This window comes from Balaenoptera musculus, chromosome 21, assembly GCF_009873245.2.
Source record: "Balaenoptera musculus isolate JJ_BM4_2016_0621 chromosome 21, mBalMus1.pri.v3, whole genome shotgun sequence".
NCBI classification, from domain to species: domain Eukaryota; kingdom Metazoa; phylum Chordata; class Mammalia; order Artiodactyla; family Balaenopteridae; genus Balaenoptera; species Balaenoptera musculus.
The window spans coordinates 26,161,431-26,168,422 of NC_045805.1; the positions used below are offsets into that span (position 1 = coordinate 26,161,431).

General features: G+C 36.5%; 1 pseudogene; it reads left to right on the top strand.

The window, feature by feature from the left end:
- Positions 1-287: 287 nt before the first annotated feature.
- On the top strand, positions 288-697 carry LOC118888079 (annotated as a pseudogene).
- The last annotated feature ends 6,295 nt before the right edge of the window (positions 698-6,992 follow it).

Genomic DNA, 6,992 nt, shown 5'->3' on the forward strand with positions numbered 1-6,992 from the left:
CCAGGTGAGGAACAGAGAGAGACACTTCTGGAAGAACCATCATGATGGCTGCCCAAAAAGAATCCCAAGTTCTATTTAAATATGAATCGGTTGGTGATGACAATACTGGTAAACTATACTTTCAAAGTGTCATTTGACTCATGAGTTTGAGATGTAGTCACTTTCATTGTTGAAGGCTATCACCCCATGTTTCATACCAACAATAGACTTTTTAAATTCAATGAATTAGACATACATTTGGTAGCCTGAGAAATGGCTATTTGATCCAAGCCCAGCAAGCCATTATAATGTTTGATGTGACATCGAGAGTTACAAGTGTGCATCCAAGTGGCACAGAGAGCTGGTAGGAATATATGAAAACATCCTCATCTAATTGCATGGCAACATAGTGCATATTAAGGACTGAGAAATTAAGGAAAAATCCACTGTCTTCTAATGAAAGAAGAATCTCCAGTAATATGAGATTTCTGCCAGGAGTAACTACAACTTTGAGAAGCCTGTCCATTGGCTTGCTAGGAAACTAACTGGCGATCCTGACTTGGAGTCTGTCGGCATGGGTGCTCTCACCCCACCAATCATAGTCATGGACTCAGTTTTGGAAGTTCAGTATGAGCACGGCTTAGAGGCTGCTCAGACTACTATTCTCCCAGAGAGAATGATACCCTGGGAGAAAAGGAAGCTGAAGTCCGAGGTCTAGTTTTATAGGCAACTGTCTTGTGATGTCCAGTAAGCAGTGTGTTTGCGACTTTATTACACAGCTAACCAGATATATCCTTCATCTTTATGATGCTAAATGAATGGGATTTGAAATGAATGTGGCAGTTTAAAAAGTTACCTTTATATTTTATTTCCATATTTGGCTGTTTGGACTCCAGTTGTTTCTTTCCTGAGTTTCAAATATAAGACTGCTATGGTCACAGCACACACAGAAACACACAAAAAATCAGTAGGTTTGGACTTTTCTTCTGGAATTGGACCATATATAGGTAAATAAAATATCACTGGGGAAAACCCCTAAATGTCCAATAGGTTAATAAATTAGTAAACCATGCAACAACTGATTTAATATTTTCCAGTACTCAAAATAGTGATTATTAAAAATCTTAAATAGCATGAGAAAATGCTTATGCTAAGTTGTTAAGTCAGACACAAATTGAATATACATATAGTCACAACTGTAGTTCAAAAATAAATAAGCCTAATGGGAAATACATTTAAAAAGTTAACATGATGAGATTATGGTTAGCTTTTTTTCTTTTTCTTTTTCAATATATTTTTAAATTTTGATAATCAATATATGTAATTTTAATGAAGGAGAAAACCTTTTATTTCAATTGACAAAAAAATAAATCATCAAGTGTGTAAAAATACTTTGAAAGGGGCTTCCCTGGTGGCGCAGTGGTTGAGAGTCTGCCTGCCAATGCAGGGGACACGGGTTCGAGCCCTGGTCTGGGAAGATCCCACATGCCGCGGAGCAACTAGGCCCGTGAGCCACAATTACTGAGCCTGCGCTCCGCAACAAGAGAGGCTGCGACAGTGAGAGGCCCGCGCACCGCGATGAAGAGTGGCCCCGGCTCGCCGCAACTAGAGGAAGCCCTCGCATAGAAAAAACGAAGACCCAACACAGCCAAAAATAAATAAATAAATAAATAAATAAATTTTTTTAAAAAGTTAAAAAAAATACTTTGAAAATTAAAAAAAAGAAACTATGCAAAATAGCACCTCATCATCAGATTGCTGGGAAATATTTGCAAATGTAAAAAGTTGATTATCATTTATCTACATCATGAAAAGCAATTAACAATTAGATGACAAATGCATTGCTTTGTAATGATTCAACAGCAAAATGAATTCAAAATATACTTTTCAGTAATCAAATCAGCACAATTGTGAAAAACTGTTCACGTCCTTTTTTGGTTTGTTTCCCTCATATAAGCCTGTATTCCTGTGCTTTTTGGCCATAGCTGCATAAACTAATTAATATTTCAGTGGGTCTATGTACTACCCTAACCACACACCTCCCCCACCCCCAATAGTTCCCTGGTCTGAATTAAAGTAATTATTCTATTGGAAAAATAGTTCCAATAGCTTAGCTCACTGGCCCTGGCCTGATTATTGTGATTATAAGCTATTAACTGAAATCAATGCTATTGGCCACATGCTGGCTTAGTTACACAGTGTCCAAATTTTTTGCCTTCTATTTGCATCTATTTTTGCAAGGGAAAAGAAAAGAATAAATGATCCTAGTCTATATTTTTAAACTAACCAAACGTATTATTTTCCACAAAGTTTCCTTCAGTACACAATATTTTAAAAATCTCTATCCTTGTTTCCTGTTCTTTATTGCTCCTTCCACTCACTCATTTATCCTGCAGGCATTTTTTAAAGTAAATTTTTTTGTTTTAGAATAGATTTAGATTTACAGGAAAAAAAAAAAACCCTGGGAAGATAATGCAAAATTCCCACATATATCACAGCCTGTTTTCTTTATTATTTAATATTATTTCCCTATTCTTTAGTATGGTGCATTAGTTACAATTAATGAACTAATACAGATACATTATTATTAACTGGAGTCCATACTTCATTCGCATTTCCTCAGTTTTCACCTATGTCCTTTCCTGTTCCAGGATCTCATCCAAGATACTACATTACATTTAATTGTAATGTCTCCTTAGACCCCTCTCAGCTATGACAGTTTCTCAGACTTTTCTTGGTTTTGATGACCTTGAGAGTTTTGAGGAGTACTAACTAATCAAGTATTTTGTAGAATTTTCCTCCATTGAGATTTGTCTGGTGTTTTTCTTACAATCAGACTGGAGTTATGTGTGTTGGGAGGAAGATCACAGAGGTGAAGGGCTATTCTCATCACATCATATCAAGGGCACATATTAACCCCATGACTTATCACTGTTGATTTTGATCACTGTTGATTTTGATCACTGTTGATTTTGATCACTGTTGATCACTGAGGTAGCCTGGTAGGCGTTCTCCTCTGTAAAGTTACTTTTCCCGCCTCCCATTCCATACTGTCCTCTTTGGAAAGAAACCGCTATCCACAGACCATCCTTAAAGAATGGAGAGTTATGCCCCACTTAGTAGAGGGCAGAGCATCTACATAAATTATTATGAATTCTTCGGCATGGGAGATTTGTTGAGTCTCCCTATTAATTGATTCAATACTTTAGTTATATCAATATGGACTCTTGGATATTTATTTTGTACTCTGAGTTACAATCTACTACTACTTAATTTTGTTGCTGAAATTGTTTCAGTTTGGGCCATTGGGAGATCTTTCCATTGGCTCTGGTGTCCCTTTGATATACCCTCATCCTTGTAGAGTTTTGGTTTTTTGGGGGGTTTTGGGGTTTTTTTTGTTTTTTGCACTTCCTTACTTTTTAATACTAAAAGATGCCCCAGGTTCTTCATCATAGATATTTTCTGCCCCAGTCTTAGAATTGGCCATTTCTCTAAGGAGCCCTGTTTCTGTCTATTGTAGAATGGTACTAAAAACCAAATCTGGGTGCTAGGTGTGCTCATTGCTCCTAGGGTGTTGTTGCCCCCAGACCCTCCCAGCTGACAGAGCAAGGAAATATGTGTGTTATACTAACCAGTGTGTGTGTGTGTGTGTGTGTGTGTATCACATCTCTATGTATTTCTATTTGCAACCATCTTCATCTATATTAAGCTAAACACGAGTTTATACCTGTGATTTCAATTCTAATCTATTACCATATGAATCATTCTAGCCTCCTCTCCTTGCTTAGCTCAAACTCCCACCCCAATAGTAAGAAACCTGGATCTTCCCATCCACCATCTGTTTACTTAATTGTTCAATTTCAGTATACATGCACAGTGGTGTCAGAATTGTTACACCATACCCAGGCACTTATTTTTAAGTGGAGTTTTCGGGGTTGCATGAATTTGAGCTGAATATTTTTTTAAATAATCTTCATTACTTGAATTTCGTTATATTTACCTCATAACTTAAATGTCCCTATTAGCATAAGCCTATGATCAAAGATGATACTAGCAATGGAAAACATCGTAAATAATTTTAGTTCACTCATCCTCCCCCAATTTGATTGAGATATAAAACTGAGTCTGGAGAGATGCATACTCAAGTTCACAAAGATAAGAAACAGTTATAAGTTAGTATTTGGTACAAAGATGTATGTGTTAGAATTGATGCTTGATACACTATCTTTAAATTTCTTTTGAAAGTTCATAAATATACATGAAAAGGCAAGAAATTGCAACTCTGTTGGAAAGTAATTATAAGAATACTAATAGAAATTTCAATAATTGTAGTCCCAAGGAATTGGGCAGAGAAAAATCCTAGAGTTTTCTTTACTTATGCACAGAACAAATGCAGATGGCCCAGAAGATGATAGGAAAATATTTTGGTTCATCTTCTCTGATAATTCTAATTCTATAATAAAGGAGCATCAACGTCTGGAAATATGTCTCCTGCGCATATCATTCTGATTATTGGAGATTATTTTTTAAGATATTTGTCCAGCAATAAAATCATCAATAAAAATATTGGGAGCAATAAAAAACAAACAAAAGCATAAGTAAGGAGATGCTTTCCTGGATGCAGAGCAAAAGAAGAGGTGATAATTATGAGAAAGAAGTTGTTGATATGGAAACAGAGAATGGATATTTTGCCTATATTGGAAATCAGAAAATCATCTGTTTTTCAAAGTCTGGGCAGTCTAAGTCATAACTGACGTAAAAATATAATTACTGGAATTATTGTTTACATATAAAATCATTGGCCACCTGGAAATTCAAAATAATCAACCAATAAGCTCCTAGAATTAATAAGAAAGAGCAGTAAGGTGACAGGATACAGAACAACTACAAAGAAATTATGATCTTTATTTGTTTATTACATAATGAAACATAATGTAAAAGTATCTCAGTGCCAGTGGTGTTAGGGAACTGCTCACATAGTAAAGGGGAAAGCACAAACATGAAAGCAAAATGGGCAATAAACAGTCTTCAGGATCAAAAGGTTAGAAGATGCTGCTTTCAACGGAGGGACAGATTTTGACCATGTTGCACTGCCTTTTGTTTTCTGTGCTACCTTGAGGCAAGGAGGGACTAATTATATTAATGGCTAACATTTATATGGTGCTTATGAGACAGATACTGTTATAAATACTGTATACATATTAACACACTTAATCCTACTGTAGACTTAAATCTACAGGGTCAAGAAGCTGGGAGAACTCAGCCATAAAAAAGAATGAAATATTGTCATTTGCAGCAACATGGATGGACCTAGAGATTCTCATACTAAGTGAAGTAAGTCAGACAGAGAAAGACAAATATCATATGATATCAGTTATAGTGGCATCTAAAAAATGATACAAATGGACTTATTTACAAAATAGAAACAGACCCACAGACATAGAAAACAAGTCTACGGTTACCAAGGGGGAAGGGGGTGAGGGATAAATTAGGATTAACAGATACACACTGCTATATATAAAATAGATAAACAACAAGGATTTAAGGATTTACTGTATAGTACAGGGAATGATACCTGACATCTTATATATATATCATATATATATATATGAAACTAAATCACTTTGCTGTACACCTGAAACTAACAGGTGTACATTGTAAATCAACTATAGTTCAATTTTTTTAAAAGTTGGGAGAACTCCAACAGGATAAACCAAAAAATCCATACCAAGACACATCATAAACAAACTTCTGAAAACTAAAGACAAAAAAAAAAAATCTGTACAACAACCAGAGAAAATGGACACCTTATTTATAGGGGGGAAATTTTTTAGAATGACAGCAGGTTTCTCTTCAGGTAGTACTCATTTATCTCCATTTTATAGGTAAATAAACAGAGGCTCTGAAACATTCAGGAACTTTCTCCTGGTCTCCGAGCTAGAAAGTGGAGATGCCAGGTTCTGTGTTCTTACCCTGTGCTTAGCCACAACTAGGCTTCCACTATTTTAAAGGTTCACATACATTCAAGCCCAAATCACCAGAACACCAATTGATATGGGGTTGTGGAGTCAAAGCCCCAGTTAGTAATAAAATGTGATCCTATCTGGACTGTTTTTCATACATACATGTGTTTCTTGGGACTCTCCTTGTAGTTTCAGAGAAACTGTGAACTGGTGGAGGATTCAAGTGTTCTAGATCCCACAGAGACTCAACTTAGAAATAGTAACAATATACATATATGATTTATAAACTTAACAAGAACCATGTGGCACCTATAAAATAAAAATAAAACACCAACAAAACAACCAAAAGAAATAAAAGAAGATTTAAGGAATTCCACTTCAGAGAACAGGAAGTAGATCTACTTCTTCCTGTTCCTCCCTCTAATTACAACTAAAAATCCTAGACATTATGTACAAAGCAAACAGAGGAAGACTCTGAAAGGTAGAAAGAAGGCAGATAGGGTAGGGATCTCAGAACCTGAGGAAAGATAGGGTGGTGAGTTACATTAATGGGCTTTTTGAGTTTGTTTGTTTGTTTGTTGCCTCTTAATCCCACTATGGAGCTAAAGAAGCCAGCAGTCTGGGACTGCCAAGTACACAGACAAAAAAATCCATCCCCAACAAAAGCCTGCTATCTGTAGGTAAAGGAAGAAGATAGAGACAGCCTAGAAAGAGAGAATGTTGAGATCATCTACCCCAGCCAAACACAAAAACAACAGTAAAGTGGCCCTACCCCTGTCATTAAAGATTGAGAGCAAAGTCTAGACTTCCATCCCAAGAGTTTGCAACAAGGTTTCCCAGCACCCCTGCAGAAGCAGTATCTGAAAAGGGAGCTGTGCCTTTTGTTTCCCAAAGAGAGGTAAAGGGGCCCTACCAGCAGGGCTAGGGAAGACCACAAGAGGAGCCTGGACTTCAACACCTGCCCGGCATTAGTGAGTCATCTCTTCTTCTCCTTAACTGGTGGTGTCAGAAGAAGCCTAGAGGAGAGTCAGGACTTTTATTTTAATTGAA